The following is a 26,911-nucleotide window of genomic DNA, read 5'->3' on the forward strand; positions in this document are numbered from 1 at the left end:
AGTTTTATTTCGCCTTCAATTGTAGTTGACATATTATCATGATAAAACATTCTCTGCTTCAAATACTGCACTGCAATCAATTGAAAAGCAAACAACAGATGATAATGGAAAATAAAAAATAAACTGCGGGAAACAGTCACAGTTCCTATTTCTTTGGAAAATAAAAGGTGGGTAATTTTTCCTCAGATATTCAAAAGAGCGTTAAAAATTGTATTTTATCGTCATTTGAAACAGTCACTGTTCCTATTTCTTTGGAAAATAAAAGGTGGGTAATCTTTCCTCAGATATTCAAAAGAGCGTTAAAAATTGTATTTTATCGTCATTTAGTTTGTTTCACTGGATCGGGAAAATCCGTGTGATTCGGTTCGGTCTTACAAGCAACTGAGCTCAGCAAAGTCACTTAACTAAGGGATGATCTGTAAGAGCCCCGGTTCCCTCCAGTCTTCATATACAGCACATAAAAGAAAATGTCCTGACTGAGTCACTATCTCATCATCACCCAGCCGAAACGCTAAGGATACAAACTTACTTTAAATCTGGAGAGAGTTTTGATCCTATACAGTAGGCATTGGTTAAGAAGGGATTTTTCGAAATTCCACATCTAAGTGGGTGAAACAAGAGATGAAGATATTTTGAAAATATGTTGCTATGAAGGCAATTTTGAAGCTATAACTACGAAAATTGGTATTTGGTTTCTTGGTCAGAAAAAAATACGTGTTTTAGCATTTTTGGAAATTCAGCGTTAAGAGAGTGAAACAGTGGATGAAAGGTTCCTTTTTTTGATAAATCATCATTAAAGAAGTCCCAAAGCATATTTAAAGCCACAGCTATGAAACCGTCTCAGTAAGAAATGAAAAAAAAGTTTCACTTTTTTTAGAAATTCAAACCCTGAGGGTGTGCAATTGGTAATGAAGATTTTTATGGAAATATCTCATTATGAAAGCAGAGCCGCTTTTTGGTCGAAAGTATAATCGGAGAAGACCGTGCTTCTATGACTGTAATTAAAGTCCGGCGAAGATTCGAGTTCTCCCTCGAGCATGGGTGCGTGTGTTTGTCCTTCGGATAATTTAGGTTAAGCAGTGTGTAAGCTTAGGGACTGATGACCTTAGCAGTTAAGTCCCATAAGATTTCACACACATATGAACATATGAACGTAATTAGAGCGAATAGTTTAGGTGCTGCACTTTGTGAACTAAGCCAGAAAAAGCTATTTAACAGCCACCGCGACAAGTTACCTTTGTCAATATTGCATAGAAAAAGAAACTGGTCTTAAACACATTAATTTTTCAGTAGGCGTAATGTATGTTAATAAAACTATGTTTGTTGTAATTATTACGCAAACTAATCATTATGCGACTTCATGTACAGGAATGTCCGTTCGAGATGAGTGGATTCAGTGCCGGAATTAAGAGGGCGCTAATAGCTATACGACCACTTATCCAGTCTGCCTCTTCCTTTTTTTAACTCGCTAAGCGAAATCGAATTAATCGCGTTGGAGTTTTTTTGTTCAACTACTGGCAGCCATGTGAAAGGTCACTAATTATTTTATGGTGTGTAGATTGACAAATGAGCAATGGACGTAACAAAAAATTCGAATAAATAAAAAGAATCTATGTACACCATGCAGAATCTATGTAGACCTTAACAACATTAATAGTGAATTCAAATGATGTGGAGCAATGCTGACTTCTTGGACGTCTCCCAGGGGCGAAACTCGTAGAATAATCATCGATTTAGGTCTCGTCTGAGTCCTAAAATGAAAAGATGACAGCCGCACATTCGTTGGAAAATCCATTTCGTTCTGTCTGGTGAGTAGCGATATCAATTAGCATTTTTGCTGTGAGACTGCAATTAATTTCGACTGTTGTACGCGCGTTGCATGTAGAAATTTGCAACTTCAAGATGATTTTTTTTACAACTGAGAAGGCTGGTCATTAGCTGTAAAAAAGGAGTACGCAGATTGCAGATACGTACCCTTTGTGTCTCAGTCTTCAGGCGTGACGCGAGGGATGGATTTCCGCAGCCGACTGCAACAAAGACAAAAGAGGATACCATGTAAATGGATAGTGAAGAGACACCGCTCGCTCGCGCGGACACACACACACACACACACACACACACACACACACACACACTCACACACAGAAAGAGAGAGAGAGAGAGAGAGAGAGAGAGGAGAATACACACAGACCTACCCTGCTGCATGCGTGTCAGCTGGAAGACAAAGACAGAATCGAGCGCCAACAAGCAGAGTTATCAAAAGGCGAGTGCAAAAAGCCGGCTGTCGACGAGCTGAGGGACAGAAAAAGTGAGGCAGACACCAGCAGACAGAGCCCGTGCTGTGCCGAGCCGTCCTTGAAAGCTCAGTCACGGATCTCCACACGTAGCGCCGCCTTCCTGTAACGGAGCGGAACGGCTTGCGCCCGAATCTGATACACGACCGCCGCTCCGCTCCCAAAATATTTTGCCGTTTCCGAAAAGCACGAAAGTCACCACAGATCTGAGATTCTTCAGTTCCGACTTAAGTGCTTGATTTAAATACAGTAGCAGTGCTTTAACATTAAATCGTACAAGTTAATGGCCTTCTCCACGTGTAGTAAGTACTGCAAAGTGCCTGACCTAGTTATATCATAGCCTTAGCTAGTCACTCCAGTTTCAAAGAGGGGGGTGTACCTGCAAGTTTTGCTTTGTGTATCTGTCGTTCTGATTATTCATGGCTACTGCCTGACGGCGTACCATCTGGCCCATCATACGAGGGTCGTTCAATAAGTAATGCCCACACTTTTTTCTCTGAACAGATTTATTGTTAAGAGTCAGAACTGGGTGACAATATAAGTCTACATGTCTTGTCCATGTCCTATTTTTCTACATAGTCTCCAACACCTTCTATGGCAGTATGCCAACGTTGTGAAAGAGCATGTATTCCGTGCTGATGAACGATCTTGTCCTGAAGGTGCAACAATATTTTCACTGCTGAACTGACACTCTCGTCATCTTCAGAGTGTGTTCCCCGTAGAGAATCTTTAAGCTCCAACAATTCAGATGAAATGACCTTTCCTTGAATCTTGTAGTCCTCTGTGAGCATTCGTGGGACCCATCGTAAGCACGTCTTTGAATATCCGAGAGTTTCAATCATTGCAGACGCACCTCCAATGCTGACCGACAACTGTAGAGTCAATTATCCAGTTGTGATGCGGCGGTCGACACGAATAATGGCATCCACACGATTCACCATGTGTGGGACAATGGCTGTGACAGGATTTCCCGAGCGTAGCTTATCATGAAGCTGTGTTTCTGCATTTCCTCAGACTGTAACTTTCTTTACCCATCGCCCAACTGTACTGCTATCAACTACAGCATCGCTATACACTGCACACAATCTTTTATGGATGTTCACCACGGTTTCTTTCTCTGCACACAAGGATTCAATAACAGCACGCTGCTCGTAACGTGATTCATCATACTTATAGAACGACTGTCGTAGATCAACCGACAGCGAGCTCTTTAAGCGCTACGACGTGCGGCCTGTAATGCCATGTATGCATGGCTACGACCATAATATTAAAGCTCTTGTATCCCCTCTTCCGCCTGTCATATCGTCATTCAACGTAAAATCTCGCTAACTTATTTGACCTATTCGGTACACTACGTTCTTGATTAAAATAAAGGATGTTTTGCGAGTAAAAGCGGGACCAGTCATTTTATAACGTAGTTGTTTTTATATTATACGAGGCATGTTTTTTAAGTAAGTACCGTTTTGAAATTAAAAAAAAGACGTGCTAGGATATGTCAATAATTTAATTTTTACGTGAAGGCCTGCTCCTTAATCTACACACTGACGCCATTACAGTCTGATTCTTCCTTGTTTACGTTGTGTACTGAGTGTTTAAGGCGCTCCAATAATCGTGAGTCCCGCCGACTGTGAAGTACGGCCTGTTATAAGATTTATTAGTGCTAAAGGCCTAAAAGCGATCGATATTCATCGTTAGATCTATGCAGCTTACAGAGAAAACATTATGAACGATGGAACGGTAAGAAAGTGGGTAAGAGCATTTAAAGATTACCGCGCAAATGTGCATGATGAACAACGGAGTGGGCGTCCTTCGGTCGTTAATGAAAGTTTGGTGCAGACAATAAGGAGAGAGAAAACAGACGCTTTACGATTTCCTCCTTGCGGGATGACTTTCCTAATGTTTCTCGTAATGTTTTGTATGGCATTGTGACTGAGCAGTTGAATTACCGAAAGTTGTGCGCACGTTGGTTACCGAAAGTGTTGACGGATGTGCACAAAACCAAACGTTTAGACAGTGCATTGACTTTCCTTGAGCAGTACCACAGCGTCGGTGATGATTTCTTAAGCCAAATTGTTACGGGCGATGAAATATGTGTGGCCTACGTCACACCAGAATCAAAGCAACAGTCCATGGAAGTTGAGCAAGGGAATCGTTTTGCTGCCAGACAATGCCAGTCTGCATGTGGCGAATCAGACCAATGATCTCATCACGTCTTTTCGATGGGAAACTCTATATCATCCTCCGCACAGCCCCGATCTTGCGCCCAGTGACTACCATCTGTTCCTGCATTTGAAGAAACACCTGGGCGGTCAGCGTCTTCAAAACGATGACGAAGTCAAAACAGTGGTGGTGCAGTGGTTAACAATTCACGCGGCAGACTTCTATGAAGGGAGTATTCAAAAACTGGTACACTGTTATGACAACTACCTCAATATTGACGTAATTTATGTAGAAAAGTAGATAAAGGTACAGACTTTCAGTAAAAATAAAATCATTGAGATATCTTAGCACGTCTTTTTTCATTTCAAAACGGTACTTACTTAAAAAACATGCCTTATATTTCCTCATAATCAGTCCGTCGCGCCACTTCAGGCTGCTATCCAGACAAAGTTTAAATTTTGTACCATTTCTCAGCGGCTAGACAAAAGTAAGGATTCTACAAATATTAACCATCTGTTTGTTTAATTAAAATTATGAATGATTAATTTAATCCTTTCTACTCTCTCCCTGCCGCCATCAAGCCTCCCCCCCCCCCCCCCCCCAAGTCTCATCCCCGTCTTCGACATGGAGTCTCATTGACTGGAATAGAATTGTGTTCACTGATGAGTTGCACTTCGAACTGAGCTCTGATGACCAGCAACGATGTGTCTGGAGACGTCCTGGACAGCTGTGGGATACCAACCTGATCGTCGACCGACAGAAGATCCGACAACAAGCAATGATCGCCTGGAGTGGCATTTCATTTCTTAGCACGACCCCTTTGATTGTTACACGCGGCGCCCTTAAAGCACAGCGTTTCGTCGACGATATTCCACGCCCCGTTGTGTTGCCATTCGTGGAAGCCATCCTGGGCTTACATTTTGCAGGATAATCCCCTCCCACAAACAACCTGCCAAACCCTGCCTTGGTCAGCAAGGTCTCCGGATCCCTCCACAACTTGGTTCAAATGGCTCTGAGCACTATGGGACTTAACATCTGTGGTCATCAGTCCCCCAGAACTTAGAACTACTTCAACCTAACTAACCTAAGGATATCACATACATCCATGCCCGAGGCAGGATTCGAACCTGCGACCGTAGCAGTCGCACGGTTCCGGAATGAGCGCCTAGAACCGCTCGGCCACCGCGGCCGGCCCTCCACAACTGACAACGTTTGGAACACAGTAGGCAGGGCTCTCCCACCAGCTGGGCATGTTGACGATCTAATGGGCCACATTTGGCAGAATCTGACACGATATCTGTCATGAGGACACTCAACGACTCTGTAAATCAGTGTCAAACCTAATAACCTCTTGAATAAGTGCCAGAGACAGGCCAACACGTTACTGACTTGTTCAGTTTGTGAACCACTTTCTCTTGAACGAATCATCTAATTTTTCTGAAATTCTTTCTCACTCCGTGCATCCGTTAATATAATTGTTCACTCTATTACTTCATTCGTATTACGCGTGATAAATATTCACTCTCTATTAAGACTAGTCTCACAATCGTCTGAGTCTGCTGTAGTGATCCAATGGAATAAAAACCAAAGCAAACAGGGCAATCTGTTGTACCTGGAGGATAGTGTCCGTACGGACACATGATGTTTCCTGGTCGGTGATTCAATGTAGTGAGACTTTAGGATCAAGTGAAGGAACGGGCACTAAAGACCGCCAAAAGCAGTTTCCGGTTTTTTATACCGTTTTTGTTGTTGTGAGACAAAGGTTGTATTTTTTTCAGCGATTGTAAATATTGTGAGTTCTGAATATTGCTGTATACTGTATTAAAGTTATTTTGAGGAGGTTGTTAATTTCTCTGTTAAAGAGTTTTTTGGTGAGTAAAATTCTGTATACTTTTCAAATAAATTAGGTAACGCGTGGACGGTTAATCGATTCTCGGCAGTCGTGCACCGTCTTACACCTTTAAATAGAATGTTTCTTTACCATGGAACTAGTGGCATTCGCAATTGTACCGAGTTTATTTAATGTCTTAACAATTTTCCCAGTCTTGAAAGCGGGAATTTCTATTACCTGCGAATAGCTTGTGCTTAGAATTAATATTACTTTGTAATTAATTGTGATTAATACTTCCTTCTAATTTCATTTCGCTCACTGATTTTTGGTGTGTAGATGAGTAATGTTAGACACAGACTGTTAAATACACTGTATATCGTGGGATAGCGATATGCATGAATACAGATGGTGATAGTATAGCGTGCAGAACGTATGAAAGGACCGTGCGTTGGCGGAGCTGTCAATTCAAAAGATTTCCGACGTGATTATTGCCGCACAACGGGAAATAACATACTTTGAACTCGGAATGTGTATAGACAGATGGGATATTCCATTTCAGAAATGGTATGGAATTTAATGTTCCCGAAATCCACAGTGTCAATAGTGTGCCGAGAATACCAAATTTCAGACATTACTTCTCGCCACCGACAATCCAGTGGCCGGTGACTGTCACTTAACGACCGAGAGCAGCGGCTTGTCAACGCTAACAAAAAAGCAACACTACCTGAAATAAAGGCAGAAATCAATGTGGGACGTATGAGGAACATGTAAGTTTGGAAGGTGTTGCCAAATTTGGCGTTAATGGGCTACGGCGTTAGACAACCGACGCCAGTGCCTTTGATAACAGCACGACATCGCCTGCAGCGCCTTTCACGGGCTCGTGAACGTGTTGGTTCGAACCTCGATGGCTGGAAAACCGTTGCTTTGTCAGACGAATCCTGATTTTAACTGGAAAGCGCTGATAGGATGCTTCTATTGTGATGCAGGCGCCGCGGAGCCATGAACCCAAGTTGTCAACAAGGATCTCTGCAAAATGGTAGTGACTACCACTAATGAGTAAATTTTAAATGTAGTAAATACAGAGAACTTTTAACATTGCAGCGCGTCAGAAATCATGTTTAAGTTAATAATTGTAAAGAATCCGCCTATATTGCAAATAGAAAGCGGACGTTGAGCTACGTTCCGGCGCGGATAACCACGTCTTCTGCGGAACACACTAAAACCAAAAACTGCCTAAAGAGGCATGGTCCAACATTAATACAGAACGCCCACAAGGGCAAAAGAATCGCATAAAATGTAAAATAAACGGTACGTGTGAACATGTCAATTGCTGTACTTCGCTCAAACGTCAGGAGCTGCTGTTGACGTTTGAGCTAAGTACAGCTATTGATATGGTACACACCGTTTATTTTAGGCTAGTCTTTTGCCCTTTTGGGCGTTCTGTATTAATGTTGTACCATGCCTCTTTAGACAGTTTGTAGTTTTAGTGTGTTCCGAAGAAGCTGTGGTTATCCGCGCCGAAACCTAGGTCAACATGCGGTTTGTTATTTGCAGTCGAGGCGGAATCTTTATAATTATTATAGTGAATACACACTCGTAGGGATAGAATCCGACCACTTGAGGTGTCACAGTGGCTTAGACACACGGCTCACATATGGGTGGAGGAAGGTTTCAATCACGATCTGGCCACTGTGCTTTCAGCCATCTACCTAGATGGTTTTAGGAGAAGATGGATCCTATATCGGACCATGACAATTTCTTCTCGTCTCCCTGACCCATCAGTTTCCATCTCCGTGAACTCTAACTTTTCTTCCCCCGTCACCCCATTTTACAAATTTCACGTCACTGAGATAGGCACTATTCGATGTTGCCAAGTTCATTTTCAAACATATAGGCGAGAGGGAGGTCTCGTAAATATGGGAACGCCAGCTGCGTGCAAGACACTTGCTGTCTCCTCGTTTGCTCGTCACTAGCGCGGCTGCATGGCTTTTCAGTAGAGTGTTGGTGCCACACGCGGCGTGCGGCAGGCGGCTACTGCATCAAGGGTGGTGGATGCGGCAGCAGACGGCTGCGTATGCAAATTAGCCCCACATCGATCGACCTAATTACCAGTCTGTGGCACACGGGCCATCACTCGCGTGCACAGGGACGCAGCCTGCGGTCCGCTCTGGATATGCAGGCGCGCCGCCGCATCCCCGTCTGTGCCCTGGGCGGGCTCCCGCTCTGTGGCGCCCCCGCAGGCCGTCTTTCTTGCCCTGGGACACGCCTTTATTCGCGAAATGGTCTTCTGCTGGGACGACAGATCAAAGGCGGCCAGAATTCCGATCTACGTAACTGGCCGGAGAGACCATTAACGTGACGTTGCAGCACAGAACCAATCCTTTCTCTCTCTCGTTCTTCCTCCTCCCTGCCCCCACTCTTCTCTTTCTACGTATTTTTCCTTCTCTTCGCACATCAATACACACTGACTTGGTTGTCTGTTGCTATTGACCGTCGTCGGTTCTTGTGAACAAAGTTGTCGGTGAGAGCCTCTCTCAGCTAGAATGGAGCGAATTATCCGTATTATCAGCAATTAAATGAAATTTTTCAATGTCAGATTGGAGCACGATGAGCACTAGAGAATGCTTGACGTGTTGCACTCTGTGTCAGATGATCACTTGACGTGTTACCTTCACAGGAAGACACTCGTTCTGATGATTACTGGTAAACTGTCATACCTGTGAATAAACGAATATTTATAGGGATTTAAAAAGGGACGAATTTTATTTTCTGGTGCGTTATCTCAAGGGATAAAATGTCTCATACTTCAGACTACCGAGAACTGCGATGTTCTGCTCATATACAGCTGTCATAAAATTACACAAAACCGCCTACATGGCACCATGTTTACGGTGGCGTCAGATAAAATAAACATCCTCCGTAACTTTACACAGTGTGAAAGGTTTATACGTTAAATGAAATAGTAGTTAGTTTGGTATTTTACATCTTGGTGCCTCTTTGAATGCAAATATATTGAAAACTACCTATTTATTCGGAATATTGTCACTTAAAATATCTTTACATGCCGTACACATGAGTGCTACACAGTCTCTGGTTTCCGCAGATTGTATTATTAAGAAAAACGCGAAGAAGCTAGTAGATAACAGTAGAGTCGAGCCGTAGCTCCGCGCAGTAGTAGGGGCGAAGTCATGGAGATAGTGTTGGTTTTTGGAGGAAGGAGCAGCCTGGATAGCGAAGGTGCCGCACAGATATTTCTGAGTGAGATGTTCCACAATGTGCAACGTGAGGCTAAAGGATGATTTTTAAGATGATTGTATAGAGAAACCACACTTCAGAGAAAGATAACTTATTCTGAATTTGTTAGCGGCAAGCGTGAGTTCAGTAATTGTTGCGAAGCAAAGATTTCATTGTGTGTGGGGTAAATATAAATCATGTGTTCAGTACTGTTACATTAGTTAAATAATATTGCATTAGGAATTCATGAAAACAAATTTCTGGAATAGAAATATTTTGTAGAAGCATACTTTGGACGTGGAGAGAGAGAATGCTGACTGTTCGTATTAGCTGGAGTTCACTTTAGTGTCATTAAAAGAATTTCAAAATACTTCCTTTTGACGCTTAAAAGATATTTCACAAAGCGTATCCCCACTGTTCAAAGAAATATGTTCGATAAAATTTGCATTGCCACGCCTTGGATTTTTGTATGGACAATAACTGAACACCAACTTAAAGAAAAAAGAATAAGAAAGCAAAGTGTCGCTCAGTCATTTATTTCAGGTCATCATTTGCAGGGCAGCTGCAGAAGAGTCACGTAGTCCGTTTCCAAGTGAGAACTTGTTGTAGATCCAAATGAGCATTCTTGACGGAATATTAGGAACAGTTTTCAATCAGTGAAATTTCATGTTAACTCAAGAGATGTGTGTTTTGTAATACGGCACATGTAAATTGCGAAATAGTCATTCTGAATATTCTTGTGAATTTTTCTTTCGTACTCCGATATACTGTCAGTCAAATGCATTTCAGATTAATTAAAACCACATTCCTAAAAGGGAATTAGTATAAATAAATTCTTGTTCAAAAGTATGGTAGCTACGCCTATTCCAGATCTGAACCTGTACTCAGAATTTAGAAGTCTGACAGTTGGCAGATTGTTAGTGAGAAATTATAGCTTCTTAATTTTATTTTACACCAAAGAAAGAATGTCGCCATGTAGGCTGTTGTAAATTTGCCTGAAGATGATTAGAAGATAGCGGCAAGTAGTAAACAAAGAACTATTATATCAGAGAACTTTGTGGTTTTGTACTTGTATTTCAAATACTTAACTGTTGTACACCATGTGCACAAAACATTATGCTTAAAAAGGCCTTCTCATCGGCTGTGAAGGAATTAGCAGCATACGTATAACTTATATGTGTCTGCCACCAGAGCGTCCACTTCCTTCTAGAGAAAATACGCAGTCGAGGCCACTCACCAGCTGCCCCGACCAGTAGCGAAGATAATGCATGATTTCATTGTATGTTATGAATCATACTATCCTATGTAGGAGACCCTGAGAAGAGCAGGGAAAGTAAATAATGAATATTACAGTTTGAAACTTCCTGACAGATTAAAACTATGTGCCTGACCGAGACTCGAACTCGGGACCTTTGCCTTTCGCGGCCAAGTGCTCTACCAACTGAGCCACCCAAGCATGACTCACGCCCCCTCCTCACAGCTTTACTTCTGCCAGTACATCCTCTCCTACCTCAATATTACAGTTTGCTTGCTGTATGACAGAATACCTTTAAAATGATAAAATATTTTAAGAAATAGTTTGAAATTATTCCGTAACAGAAGAGTAGATGCTGGACATATTAGTTCACACTTCAACACTATTTTCGCACAGTAATTTCCTGCGCTGTAAGTAAAAAGAATATATAAGTGCGAGAACTATCACAATAATCAGCTCATGCTTCTAAGTTCCTGACTAGAATAATGTACAGAAGAATGGAAATGAAACTGAGGATGTTTTAGCCCTGATCACTTTGGGTTTAGGCAAGGTAAAGGCAACAGAGAGGTACGGCTGAAGTTGCGGTTGATTCTGGAAGGAAGACTGAAAAAAAAACTGAAACACACTTACAGAATTTCTCGAACTGGAAAAAGCGTTCACCAGTGAAAACTGATGCAAGATGTCCCAAATTCAGAGGAAAATAGGTAATCTACAGCAATATGCGATATGTACAAGAATCAAGAGGAGACTCGAGTAGACATCACAATGAAACAGCTGTTCATAGTCGACCGCATGTGTGCGTCTGCAAGGTAGAGACCAAGATTCGAGTTTGTCACGCATGCTGCTATTTTCTGGAAGTATGTTGAAGGCCTTTTTAAAGCAATCGGTTTCTGACTTATAGGTAATTTATAAGTACATAGAGCTTGAGCAAATGAAACATATGAAATATCTATTTCATCATCACACAGTTCGTAGCGTCATTGTCAGAGAGAATGATAGTGATACCGCATCTTGCTATTGTCAACCAAGACCGCTATGTCGGTTCCAATAGGTATTTCTGCATTTCATCTTTTATTAAAGCTGTCAACTCCCCTGGCACCAAACATATTTAATTCTTTCCCGTGAACTTTCAACTTTCCTACCGCCTCTTGATTTTCTGTTTGCATTGGCCCCCTTGGGCGCCTACCCACGCCGCGGATTCCGTCGCTACTAATTGAATTGTAGGAGCTCGCTGCACTTTATTATTTCTTTCCAGGTAAAAATCTCCATAACCCCGTTTCTAGGGTCAACCTGAGGCATCGTCTCCTGGGAGTCGGCATTTCGGCTGCTATTTCATTGCTGCCGCTACTGCTTCCGGTTTATGTCTTTCTCTTTCAGTGCAGAATTTTCTCCTCAGACCTCAATGTGACTTTGTCCTTTATGTTGGGGTCATACGGTCTGAACAATGATTTCGCCCGAAATAGCCAAAAGGCATCTAAAATTTTTTGTTAAACAAACTGAATAACTTGTAATGATCATTAAATCTAATTTTACAGCCAAAATTTGCGTTATATTGTCGATTTACGCAGATTCAGTACCCTTGGTTACTCTTTTCCTTTGGCCGTAGGCTACGATTTGTAAATATCGAAAATTGCTTAGCGTCTCCAGAGATGCATACAAACATTATGTTATTTGAATTCAAGACTGAAATACTTTCAACTTTAACTACAAATCTGCATTGCTTACGCCATCCAATAAACATTTTGACAGAAAATATACTATAAATCTTCTAAGTACAGTGGTTAGATTCCCCTTTGCTATACCAACTGCAGAATGCCAGACAATGTCCTAAGAAATATGTGAAGAACGGTTTTTGACCAATATTTGAGGCATTTTAGTGTTAATCTGTACAGTACTTCAGTATCAAATTTAGGACCTTCGGGCTCTTCTTTCAAGACACATAATGAAAAATCATGTACATGGTTCCGTTTATATTAGAAGCATTTAACTAATTCAAGGCGTCAGAATATTCTTGAAACATTTTACCAACTGATAAATAGAAGTAGTTGTGATTGCACTGTGCGGGCCACTACGGACCGTCAGCATTGCGGTCGCAAGGATTGTTTAGTGTTGCTGTTGTACTAACGGGGGGCGCCACTGTCTGCACGTTTCTCTCTGCTGCTGCTTCAAGGACAGCTGCCGCAACGGTCGCCGTATTACATTCCATGATGATACAAATATCGTCGCTCTGCCACTGTTCATGTCTTGCTGCGATGAAGTTCATTTCCGGACTCCGAGTATGTGACGGTGTTGTACGGTCCTGCACGATGGTCGAACAGTATTACCATCATTCCATGTAGGCTTTCACGGCCGGCGTCCTCATCAATAAACACTTCCGGGCTAAGTTGCCGTGGTCGATCTGTAGAACTTCTTCTCAGTCGTTGACTCATCTCGGAAGATGTTCTCCGTAGTTGAGAACGAAACGTCAGGGAGAAGAAGTTCTACAGATCGACCACGGCAACTTAGCCCGGAAGTGTTTATTGATAAAGTATTACCATCATTTCAGGCGCTAGCAGCGTGAGATCGTTGAGATCCCATACGGTGTTGAATACGGCTCTCGTGAAACCATCGATTCCCTATTCTCATGACAGTAATGACATACCGATCAACGCGAGCAGCAATGTTGCCACAGTCCTGCCACTATGGAATTCACGCTCTTGCTGCTGATGTTTTTTTTTTATCCGTCTTACACGATGAATAACCCAAATGCCATTTGTAATCTCTCAAAAAAAAAAAAAATACAGCAACCAGCAGACGTTGTTGCCTCTACCTACATTCTGCAGTTGTTATTGAATGTTGACGATTTTCTGACACAAGCATGTAATACAATGGTTCCAATTTTATGTTTGTTGGATGCCGCCTGTATGGTATTGCAAGTTTATACACTCCCGGAAATTGAAATAAGAACACCGTGAATTCATTGTCCCAGGAAGGGGAAACTTTATTGACACATTCCTGGGGTCAGATATATCACATGATCACACTGACAGAACCACAGGCACATAGCCACAGGCAACAGAGCATGCACAATGTCGGCACTAGTACAGTGTATATCCACCTTTCACAGCAATGCAGGCTGCTATTCGCCCATGGAGACGATCGTAGAGATGCTGGATGTAGTCCTGTGGAACGGCTTGCCATGCCATTTCCACCTGGCGCCTCAGTTGGACCAGCGTTCGTGCTGGACGTGCAGACCGCGTGAGACGACGCTTCATCCAGTCCCAAACATGCTCAATGGGGGACAGATCCGGAGATCGTGCTGGCCAGGGTAGTTGACTTACACCTTCTAGAGCACGTTGGGTGGCACGGGATACATGCGGACGTGCATTGTCCTGTTGGAACAGCAAGTTCCCTTGCCGGTCTAGGAATGGTAGAACGATGGGTTCGATGACGGTTTGGATGTACCGCGCACTATTCAGTGTCCCCTCGACGATCACCAGTGGTGTACGGCCAGTGTAGGAGATCGCTCCCCACACCATGATGCCGGGTGTTGGCCCTGTGTGCCTCGGTCATATGCAGTCCTGATTGTGGCGCTCACCTGCACGGCGCCAAACACGCATACGACCATCATTGGCACCAAGGCAGAAGCGACTCTCATTGCTGAAGACGACACGTCTCCATTCGTCCCTCCATTCACGCCTGTCGCGACACCACTGGAGGCGGGCTGCACGATGTTGGGCCGTGAGCGGAAGACGGCCTAACGGTGTGCGGGACCGTAGCCCAGCTTCATGGAGACGGTTGCGAATGGTCCTCGCCGATACCCCAGGAGCAACAGTGTCCCTAATTTGCTGGGAAGTGGCGGTGCGGTCCCCTACGGCACTGCGTAGGATCCTACGGTCTTGGCGTGCATCCGTGCGTCGCTGCGGTCCGGTCCCAGGTCGACGGGCACGTGCACCTTCCGCCGACCACTGGCGACAACATCGATGTACTATGGAGACCTCACGCCCCACGTGTTGAGCAATTCGGCGGTACGTCCACCCGGCCTCCCGCATGCCCACTATACGCCCTCGCTCAAAGTCCGTCAACTGCACATACGGTTCACGTCCACGCTGTCGCGGCACGCTACCAGTGTTAAAGACTGCGATGGAGCTCCGTATGCCACGGCAAACTGGCTGACACTGACGGCGGAGGTGCACAAATGCTGCGCAGCTAGCGCCATTCGACGGCCAACACCGCGGTTCCTGGTGTGTCCGCTGTGCCGTGCGTGTGATCATTGCTTGTACAGCCCTCTCGCAGTGTCCGGAGCAAGTATGATGAGTCTGACACACCGGTGTCAATGTGTTCTTTTTTCCATTTCCAGGAGTGTAGCTAGCAGATAGACAGTCAACGTGACGACATGGTCCAGTACTCGCGGAAATGTTTCTGAAGATGATAATGGCTACGGAACCCATATCTGCATGCTACTACTATCTGTGAAACGTTTTATTTACTTTGGCAATGTGTCAGAGAGTTCTGTAGTTGTAAAATTCAGTCGATGTTCTGACAGAGTTGCAATTTGGAAATTTATGGTAAGTTCCTATGGGACCAGATTGCAGAGGTCATCGGTCTATCCTAATCGTACACACTACTTAATCTAACTTGAACTAACTTACACGAAGGACAACACACACACCCATGCCCGAGGGAGGACTCGGATCTCCGACAGTAGGGGGGGGGGGGGGGTTGGAGGGGGGGTTGGGGGGAGGGGCGAACCGTGGCAAGGCGCCCTAGACCGAGCAGTTACCTACCGTGGCTTGTGACTGAGTTAACAGCCACAAGAGTGGTAATTCAGATCATTTTTCCTTGTAGTTTGTTTTTCGAATGCAACTATCACTTCCAGTATCAACTGGATTGCTGGGATCCAATTAGATTTCTGAAACAATTGTTGTCACTGTGTAGTTAATGCAGCTGCTTAAGCAGTGGCATAAGAATGGACGGGAATGAATTCTAAACTTATTTCTAATTCCTTTCTTTAGTGTAATGTCCTATATTTTCTACTTTTGCCAAGACGATTTTCAGGTGGTTTTGGCCCTAAAAGTGAATGAAACTGTGAATTTGATCAATGTATTCGACCTCTGTAGCATCGATATAATCTTATTGTTTTTAAGTCTCATTTTGAAACCACAGATGTTGGTCAGAGAGGTTACTTCTTTGAGGTGTCAGTTTGTCTTATTGAGTCTGGCAATGCTCGTGGTTTGAAAAGGATGGAAGCTGACCTGCCGGGTACTGGAGGCAGCAATATTTAAAAAGGGATTTTTTAAGAATATGTTTTAAGGAAATTTATTGATGGGACTATATTAGTGGAAGAATGATAAAACCATCTGTTAAGGGCCGGCCGCTGGTGGCCGAGCGGTTCTGGCGCTACAGTCTGGAACCGCGCGACCGCTACGGTCGCAGGTTCGAATCCTGCCTCGGGCATGGATGTGTGTGTTGTCCTTAGGTTAGTTAGGTTTAAGTAGTTCTAAGTTCTAGGGGACTTATGACCTCAGCAGTTGAGTCCCATAGTGCTCAGAGCCATTTGAACCATCTGTTAAGGTAAGGAAGACAATTATACCCAAGAGTGTTATTAAGAAATATTTTGCTACTTTGCCTAGGTGTTGCAACTTTATGAAAAGGTGTATTGTTGTTATAGATTAAAGAAACGTAGTTATACTTGACTCACTGAGTTGAAGCATTCGATGTTGTTTATTTACTATATGTCTAAAGGTTCTAGTTTTTGAGTACATTTTGAAGTAAAGTAGATGCATTCGTTTGTTTACACATCTCACATGAAGCTACTGGACGATTATGCTAGTTACTCTAGGTCTACTACGCAATTTACAGCTTGTCATCTGGAAACAGCAAAACGTTGTTTCATTTATCTGTTTGTTAGGCATTTCCGACCGAGGATTACTATGTATCGAGTTAATTAGTGTGTCACTTGCAGTTTTTAATGTTGAGGTGTTTTTACTTTTGTTTGTGTCGAGGTAACACACTTATTTCTAGCGCCTTTGACGACACATGTCTCAACTCTGCAATGTATGCAAACCAATGTAAAATATTTGACAATACTCGCTCATTTTACAAATGTAAATACTTCTACCAAATTTTTAAAGGTTTACATGTAACCACAATTTTGCTGAAGAAAAATGAACAAATAAACCCATTGAATATAGCACAAAAAAGTGCTGAAACATGTCCACCAGAAAACAAAACTGCAATGTTGTCTTGCACAGGATGCCACTTCGTACACTTACGTTTCCCTTTCAACTGATAGTTGAGGGGAACGCTGAAGGCAAGAGGGGAATTGGTAGGAGGAGATCATGACTCTGCAACGTCAGACACTGGACAGGAATAAGAAATGCGGTGGACCTTACCCATACTGGAAGAGACAGAGAAGACCGGGCAATGTGATCGTAAACATCCATCAGTGGACATGCAACAGAAGAATAAAAAGTTGAAGAATAACTTATCCCAACTACTCAAGTGGGTGGAAAGGAGCCTGCAGTTTAACGTGGAATCCGAACAACGCGTTGTTCCAGTGGCTCCTCACAGTGTTGAGAAATGAAGGCAGAAAAAGCCGTGGCCCAACCGGGATTCGATCCTGCAAACTCTTGGTTTCCTAGCAAGCGCTTTAGCTTCTCTCTCTCTCTCTCTCTTTCTTTCCACATATTTCGGTATTGTTCACTTCATTTAGTCTTGGAGGACGTTACATGACACTCCTTCTAGTACATCACTGAATACTTCACTCAGTCTTTGTTTTTTTTTTTTATTTTAATTCAGAAGGCAGTTAGTCCTCTGGCCCACCACGCTGAGCTACCGAGCCGCTATCGCTGAACTGCCAAGCCATGTACGATACGAAGTTATATATGTGTCAGCGATTACCTGTATACATAGGACACGTATGGCCGTATCTTTTGATTTAATTGATTAGATTAAATTTTTTTACACCGCCAAGGGACCGTAGACCTTAGCATTAAGGTTAAGCTTCATCGTGACATCTCTACTCGTTCCTAAGGATAAGTAGTTTTAACAGTCGGACAACAATAAAGCTAACGTATAGGAGTTCCGTTTTTACCCAGTGAGTTACGAAATCTCTAAAAACTACTTATTCCATCTGGTGAATCGAGTCCATAGAGAGATCATTAATACAGAGGAGTAATTGAACTGAGAGCACTTGCAGATTATATCGCATGAAAACGTGAACAGCTGTCCTTCTTCTGTACCTTTATTGTTTGTCTTCACACCAGTATACGCGAAACGTTTTGACACTGTGAAGGACATTCAGTACGGAAGGAACTAGCGCTGTCCGCTGAGTCCTGCAGGAACCGGCAGCGGCCAAACTTTGTCCATTGTGCGCCTCAGAGATAGCGGCGGGGCGGCGCGTGGCCTGCGGCCAGTGCTGGGGACGTCGCAGATAGCGGTCGGGCGGCGCGTCGCGGCGCCCGGACACCTGCCAAGTTATCTGGCGAGGCGGCAGCGCGCCGGCCGATGCAGTTGCCGGACATCGCCCCCAGTGATTTCGGCAGATACACCGTAGATTCAATGCGTCGCACACGAAACTGAAGATCAAAATACACCGGTGGACACAAAAACTGTGACACCATGAGGTGGCATGAAAGAAATTTCAGATTGGTATCGATTGTGATTAGCTTTCCAGCGCAACCACACATACTGGGGTGGTTATACACTGAAGAGCCAAAGAAACTGGTACACTCTTGCTAATATCGTGTAGCTCCCCCCCCCCCCCCCCCGCCCTCCCCTCCCCGCGAGCACTCAAACGTGACTCAACCTGTCAATGTCTGAAATAGTGCTGGAGGGAATTGACGCCATGAATGCTGCAGGGCTATCCATTAATCCGTAAGAGAACGAGGAGGTGGAGATCTCTTCTCAACAGCGCGTTGCAAAGTATCCCAGATATGCTCAATGATGTTCATATCTGGGGAGTTTGGTGGGTGATTAAAGCCAGAAGAGTGTTTCGCAATTCTGGACGTGTGGGGTGTCACATTGTCCTGCTGGAACTGCCCAAGTCCTTCAGAATGTAGAACGGACATGAAGGGATGTAAGTGATGAGATGATCAGACAGGATTGTTACGTACGTGTCACCTGTCAGAGGTGTATCTAGACGTATCACTCCAACTGCACACGCCACACACTACTATGGGGGCTCCACCAGTTTGAACAGTCCTCTCCTGACATGGAGGGTCCATGGATTCATGAGGTTGTCTCGATATCCGTACATGTCCATCCGCTCGATACAATTTGAAATAAGACTCATCCGACCAGGCAATATGTTTCCAGTCATCAGCAGTCCAATTTCGGCGTTGACGTGCCAAGGCGAGGACTAAAGCTTTGTGTCGTGAAGTCCTGGGGTATACATCGATGCTTCTTCGTTGAATGGTTCGCACGCTGCCACTTGTTGATGGCCCAGTATCGAAATCAGCAGTAATTTGCTGAAGGGTTGCACCTCTGTCACGCTGAACGATTCTCTTCAGTCGTCGTTGGCCTAGTTCAGGCAAGAACTTTTTGTGGCCGGAGCGAAGTGGAAATTCGATGTTTTACCGGATCCCTTACATTCGCGGTACACTCGTGAAATGGTCGTACGGGATAATCCCCACTTCATCACTACCTCGGAGGCGCTGTGTCCCATCTCCCGTGCACCGACTGTAACACCACGTTCAGACTCAATTAAATCTTGATAACCTGACGTTTTAGTAGCAGAAACCAATCCAACAACTGCGCCAGATTCTTGTTGTCTTATATAGACGTTGCCAAGCGCAGCGTTGTATTGTCTGTTTACATGTCTCTGTATTTGAATATGCATGCCTATACTAGTTTCTCTGGCGCTTCAATGTAATTGAAGTGGAGCTACTCGCAGAGGTCCTGTGTGGGCTCAAGTTATCGTACAGCAGCGAAACTTGGTAGATATGCAAATGCGTAAAAAAAACTACTTCCAATTTTGGCCACCAGGTGCAAATCTGGCGCTGTACACTTTTTGTATGACGGTATGACTCCCATGCTATCAATTGAGAAGCCTTATCGTGAGTGAACAGTATGACTATCGAGAAGACACCGTGCGCTGTTATTGAAACTGTTTTATGTGAACGGCGACAATTACAGCACTGCACTGTGAGAGTACCGCCGGCCGAAAGGTCTGAGGAGAAGGCCGATCTCATTAAGTGGATTGAAGAAGACGACAACGTAATTGGAAAACACGGGCGATCTCGTTGTATCACCTGGAAAAAGATGGCATCCTATCCCTGTGGAAGTTATTGACAAGGCTGCTCTTGCTGTAAACGACCATGCAGCATGTGCCCTGGGTGGTGCTGTTGCCCGTAAAGTGTCACGAGAATTGTCGACCTTGGTTAACAATATCAAAAGGTTTGTCGTTTGTTTTACGCTGGAACCCATACAAGATACAGACGTTGTAGACACTGAAACCTCATGATCCTAAGCAACGTTCTGAATTTGCTCTTCGGTTTCTGTCAAGGATCGAAGTTGATTACATTTGTCCGCGCCAAGGAGGGGAAGGAGGCCAATGTGCGCTCCGTGTGCATACCGGAGGGAGTCATTCCGGATGGGCCGGCCGGTGTGGCCGAGCGATTCTAGGCGCTACAGTCTGGCACCGCGCGACCACTACGGTCGCAGGTTCGAATCCTGCCTCGAGCATGGATGTGTGTGATGTCCTTATGTTAGTCAGGTTTAAGTAGTTCTACGTTCTAGGGGACTGATGACCTCAGATGTTAAGTCCCACAGTGCTCAGAGCCATTCCGGATTTGAAAAGGGTCCTTCCGGATGCCATGAGAAGTACAGGGCGGGCCATGTCGGTACCAATGGCGTGTGTCGCTTTCGATTGGAAGAGAGTCTGGTTTTGGGCGGCTAGCGGAAATAGTAAAGACTGCAAGTCTTGCCTGCGTGATTAATGCGGAGCTCACCATCTACAGCATGGTCGACACAACCGAATGTAGCCCTTTGGTGCAGAGCAGACTGGAGGGTCTGAATCAGAGGCTCAGGCGGTTCTGTTACCGTGTAGGCTGCAGACTCCTTGACTTGCGCCATCGGGTGGTGGGTTTCCGGGTTACGTTTAAGAGGTCAGGAGTCCACTACACACAGGAAGTGGCTACACGTCTAGCGGGGGGTCTGTGGAAGCGATTGGGTGTCCGTCTAAACGGGGCAGGTAAAACACAGTAAGTTAGTTGTAGAAACGATCGGTATTGTAGTTGTACATTGTCGTAGCTGTGTAGGGAAAGAAACAGAGGTCCGGACCCTAATAGGAAGCGAGACTAAAGAAAAATCAAGACACGTTCATAGGGTTTGTCGACCTGGAAAAAGCGATAGACAATGTAAAATGGTGCATGATGTTCGAAATTCTGAGAAAATTTGGAGTAACCTATAGGGAGAGACGGCTCATATACAATTTGTGCAACAGCCAACAGGGAGTAATAAGAGTGGATTACCAAGAACTAAATGCTCGTATTAAGAAGGGTGTAAGACAAAGATGTAGCCTTTCACCCCTACTGTTCGATCTGTACATCGAGGAAGCAACGATGGAAATAAAAGAAAGGTTTAAGAGTGGGATTAAAATTCATCGTGTAAGGATATCAATGATAGGTTTCGCAGATGACGTTGCTATTCAGAGTGAAAGCGGAGAAGAATTACATGATCTGCTGAATAGAATGAATGTACTCATTAGTACAGTACATTGATTGAGAGTAAATCGAAGAAAGAGGAAAGTAATAAGGATTGATGATCATGAAGTAGATTAAGTTAAGGAATTGTACTACTTAGGCAGCAAAATAATCAATGACGGACGGAGCAAGGAGGACAACGAAAGCAGACTAGAACTGATAAAAAGGGAATTCCTGAGAGAGAGAAGTCTACTGGTATTTAACAAAGGCCTTAATTTGAGGAAGAAACTACTGAGAATGTACGTTTAAGGCGCAACATTGTATGACCGTGAAACATGGACTGTGGGGAAATCGGAACAGAATAGAATCGAAGAATTTGAGACGTGGCGCTCTACAGACGAATGTTGAAAATTGTGTATACTGACAAGGTAAGGAGATTCTGAGCAGAATCGGAGACGGAAGGAATATGTGTGAAACACTGACAAGGACAAGGGACATGATGATAGGACATCTGTTAAGACATCAGGGAATGACCTCCATGGTAATAGAGGGAGCTGTAGAGGGTAAAAACTGTAGAGGAAGACAGTGATTAGAGTACATACAGCAAATAATTGAGGACGTAGGTTGCAAGTTCTACTCTGAGATGAAGAGGTTGGCAAAGAAAAAGAACTCGGGGCGGGTTCCAACCGAAATGGTCACCAGCCCAGGAGAGGGGCTGCAGGCGATGTTGGGCTGCCACCAAAAGGCATTCGTTTCCGCTGTCTCCTGCCATAACCCATTAACGCGAATTTCGCTGCACGTCCTTGTCGATACGTTCCACATTGATTTCTGCGGTTATTTCAAGCAGTGTTGCTTGTCTGTTAGCACTGACAACTCTACGCAAACGGCACTGCTCTCGGTCGCTAAGTGAAGGCCATCGCCCCCACTGTGTAGTCCGTGGTCAGAGGCAATGCCTGAAATTCGGTATTGTCGGCACTCTCTTGACATGTGTACATCGGAAAACTAAATTCCTTAACGATTTCCGAAATGAAGCGTCCCATGCGTCTTGGTCCAACTACTATTCCTCGTTGAAATTTTGTTAATTCCCGTCACGCGGCCTCAATCTCGTCGGAAACCTTTCACATGATTCACCAGGGTACAAATGATAGCTCCTCCGCTGCACTACCCTTTTTATAGCTTATGTAGGCGATACTACCGCCATCTGTACGGGCATTTCGCTGTCCCATGACTTCCACCACCTCAGTGTACATGTTTGTGTCTTCCGTTTTCCTTTGGACCGATTTGTGCTTTTTCTAGGTCAAGTTTGACTTGTGTGATCCATGGTGTTGTTGACCGGACCACATGCACTCATGTCAAGATTCTGTCAATGAGTCTTGCTGGTGGTAGCCTGCTAATGTGGTCGTAGAACATTTTAACCTTAGTTTTGTGATATCTACTGCTAGGTCTTACGTTGCCGCTTTTGCTAGAGTGTAATCTGTATCACTCTTCCATCGTAGGAGCCGAGATTTTTCTTATAATTTTGCGTGGTTCCTTTCAATGTCGTTTTCGCGTGGAGTGTCAATCTCCCATTCGCATACGGTACTTAAGGCTTGACTTATGTGGTATAGTATCTGAATTTATTAGGTATGTTCTGAGTCCTGACATACACTATCTATTTTTTTTTTTTTTTTTTTTTTTTTTTTTTTTTTTTTTTTTTTTTTTTGCACTTGAGCATATAATGAGATTTTCTCTCCTCCTGTGGGTTCGTGGATCTCACATAGATATTTCAGTGTGTAACTCTGTTTTGTCTTGTCGTATTTTGGTGAAATTTTGTGTGTTTAAGCAGGAAAATTCAGACTTCTGGAAAGTTGCAGGCAAACTTTTTTGCGCATTCTGCTAGTATTTCCTTTTGTTTGGTAGCTGTTGCTGACAGTATAGTCAGGACGTCCAAAAGGTAAGCCGCGGATCGCTTAGCTGCCCCGGGAACGCCCTAGACACGTCCTAGACGTGTCCTTGGTTTTTCAGATCTTTTTCTGATTCCCTCATTACTTTGTCCAGGACTAGGTTGAACAATAGTGTGGATAACCAGTCGCCTTTGCGTACTCCAGTTTTGAATATGAAGGGATCGGAGATTTTTGTCATGAATTTAATTTTCGATGCAGAGTCAATCAATGACTGTTTCATTAGAATAGTATTTTTGGATCGAGTCCCTATTCTTGTAAGATACTGAACAAGGACTGTCGATCAGTGGATTCATATGCCTTGTTGAACTATGAAGGTGCAAACAGGAATGATTCAGTATTCCTGTTTGTCTCGTATTTCAGAACTGCTTTCAAATAAATGTGATCTCATCGTGAACAAACGGTCAAAATATTGTCTGCTATTCGTCATTTTTGTTATAACTATTATTGTGTTCTCTGGAGTAAGCATGGTGAGAGAAAATTGTAGGAGAATTTTAGCAGTGCGCAGACATAAAGCACTGGCAGTGTGAATGATTTACAAATATTAAGTCTAAGTATAGCACACTTATTTTAATTTGGCTGATTTTAAGTGGGGGGGGGGGGTGAAGTGTTTTGGAGAAGCAAGTGTCATTGGACACAGGAGAGTGAGGCAGAGGAGAAAAATTTTGAAAGACGTTGTAACCTCAACGTGGATAGCTGGCTTCGTTTCCTTCTAAAGGACTTTAAGGTACCATAAAACTCGCAATGCACTACAGATTGCTTCACCACTATTAAAAAAAAAAAAGTTGTCAGAAACGAGAGGTATCAGTTACCTCATTGATTCATGATTTCGTGGTTTCGCCTATGGACGCTAAAAATAATTTATGTTCCGTCATTTTAAAAATGAAAGTTTTCAAAGAAAATTCTATTTAATTCTAACGTTTAGTTAGGTGCTAATGTGAAGTGTATTAAGCCGGCCGCGGTGGCCGTGCGGTTCTAGGCGCTCCAGTCCGGAGCCGCGCTGTTGCTACGGTCGCAGGTTTGAATCCGGCCTCGGGCATGGGTGTATGTGATGTCCTTAGGTTAGTTTTTTAAGTAGTTCTAAATTCTAGGGGACTGATGACCACAGCAGTTGAGTCCCATAGTGCTCAGAGCCATTTGAACCATTTTGTATTAAGTAACATCTGATGGTACTCAGTTGTACTGGTCGCAGAAAGGTTGAGGACGACTGTTATACGGGCTCACCATATTAGGTGGTTATGTGACGTGCCATTAGATACATAATACAATCAATCACCTATGGTTCAGGTAGGCAGTAATATGGATAGCAGCGAAACATTTGTGAGCTCATCTTTCAACAAATAGGGCCACATGTTAACCTGGTGTCCTGACCCACCTCTAAAGAATTTGCTCACGGTCTGCCAAGATATTGAAGTAACAACAGGCAAAGTGCCCAATGAGTTAAGAGTCCTACGCGTCATGAAGACATCTAACGCTGTCAGTTATTTCCCTCTCAAGCTGCAGCTTGGAGACGGGTGCGCGAGGTGGAGAGGGGCAAAACTGAGATTATTCAGCTCATCTAAGTCGTTTAACATTATGTCTCACAAGCGTTCACACTATACACGTAAAAACTTTTACTTTTCCTAGGTGATTTTAAGTAGTAAGTTTTTAAAATGTCATACTCAACAAGGCACCTTACGATATGAAGCGTAGGGTATTTTTCGCACAAGCTGCTTCCCCCTTTTCCCTGTTCCGTTTGGCAATGGTGAGTGGGAAGAATGGCTGGCAGTAAATCTATGTGTGTTGTAATTTATCTGATACCATCGTTGTGCTCATCTCGCGTGACGTATGTGGGAGGAAGTGATATAGTGTCCGCCTCTTCCAGGAATCTCAACAGCAGACCTCTATGCGATACATAAAACCTCTCTTCCAATGCGTGTCACTGAAGTTCGATGAACATCTCTATAAAAGCCTCGTGCTTACTAAATGATCGTGTGACGAAACGTGGCGCTCTTCGTTAAAACTGATTCTGCAAAAGGCAACGCTCTGCTCGACTGGGACCTTCACGGAGGTTGGAAGAACCACAATGAGGAGGCGCATCTCCAACATCCAGGAATTTAACTGACAATCGATTCAAATATCGTCGCCACAAATCTAAAAGTTTCCGGTTACTGTAAACCAAGCACACAGTTTTTTTGTAGAGTCTCGATCAAAACTATGTTTCTGCAATCGCGAATGCGGACAACCCTTCTTCCTGTTCTTTTATCTTTAACGGTATTCGATATGAACTGTGAGAGCGTATCATTAGCAATTTGCGTTACTTTAGCCTCCATTGACAATTACCGTTTCACAAGCGACTATATAAACTCCCAAATTTATTGCACTTATAACTTCATGCACTTACTCGGTGATACAGAAAGAAGAAACAGCTTTTAATTGTTTATAACAGACAAACTATAAAAGACAGAAACACATCGCGCATGTCACTGGATAGAGGAAGGGTCAAAGTCTTAATACAGCTTCGTTGTTATTTGTTTGTAGCAACATTGCGACTACACCGCAAGAGAAATAATTTTGTGTGTTGGAACTTGAGTACGTCATTCCATTGTTTAAGTGCACCGTGCATTCCACCGTCGATTCATCAAGAAACCACCTCTGCACAGACAGATTTATGACCGGCATACAAAATTCTTGAAGGCTGGTTGTAAATGCAAAGGGAAGAACACTGGCCGACCACACACGTCTGATGAAAATGTTGAGCATAACCGAGATGCGTTCACACAGATCCCTCGGAAGTCCACAAGACGGACAGGTCTTGTTTGTAGCAATATTGCGACTACACCGCAAGAGAAATAATTTTGTGTGTTGGAACTTTAGTACGTCATTCCATTGCTTAAGTTCACCGTGCATTCCACCGTCGATTCAGCAAGAAGCCGCCTATGCACAGGCAGATTTATGACCAGCATACAAAATTCTTAGAGGCTGGTTGCATATGCAAAGGGAAGAACACTGGCCGACCACGCACGTCTGATTGAAATGTTGAGCATATACGAGATGCGTTCACACGGATCCCTCGGAAGTCTACAAGACGGACAGGTCAGGAACTTCAGCTCCCTTAAACAACGGTGTGGCGTGTCCTGAAACGAAGCCTGCATATGAAACCTTACGAGCTGCATTTACTGGAGCAACTGCGTTTAGCCGACTATAATAGGAATGAATTTAGCATTTCAGTTCTCCAGAATGTGGCAGACACTTTTTTCGAACGACTCTTCTTTTCGGACAAATTAATGTCTGATCTGTCGGCTAAAGTAAACAGCCATAAATTAAGAATTTGGGGGGAGGGAGGTGGGTCACAAAATCTTTGCGTCTCCGGAACTGAGTATGTTTTGTGCTTTTCTGTCCACAAAGTTTATGAACCATTCTTTTTTGCGAAGCACTATGACAGGAATGCCACACATGAACAAGCGACAAGTTTACTTGTTTCCTCAACTTCATGAAGATTCCAACGATTTAATTTTTACGCGTGACAACGCCACGCCTCACTTTCACCACCCCAAAACGTTTGATAAGAAGACGTGAATTACAAGATCTTG

General features: G+C 43.8%; 1 protein-coding gene across 1 annotated transcript in view; it reads right to left on the reverse strand.

The window, feature by feature from the left end:
• Window positions 1-26,911, reverse strand: part of LOC126475244 (octopamine receptor beta-2R) — a 785,384-nt gene that overhangs the window by 494,647 nt on the left and 263,826 nt on the right. The window contains exon 3 of the mRNA XM_050102934.1: window positions 1,975-2,027. The gene's annotated coding sequence lies outside the window, so the exon portion shown is untranslated. The remainder of the gene's footprint in view (window positions 1-1,974; window positions 2,028-26,911) is intronic.

The sequence above is a fragment of the Schistocerca serialis genome, chromosome 4, assembly GCF_023864345.2.
Source record: "Schistocerca serialis cubense isolate TAMUIC-IGC-003099 chromosome 4, iqSchSeri2.2, whole genome shotgun sequence".
Classification (NCBI taxonomy): domain Eukaryota; kingdom Metazoa; phylum Arthropoda; class Insecta; order Orthoptera; family Acrididae; genus Schistocerca; species Schistocerca serialis.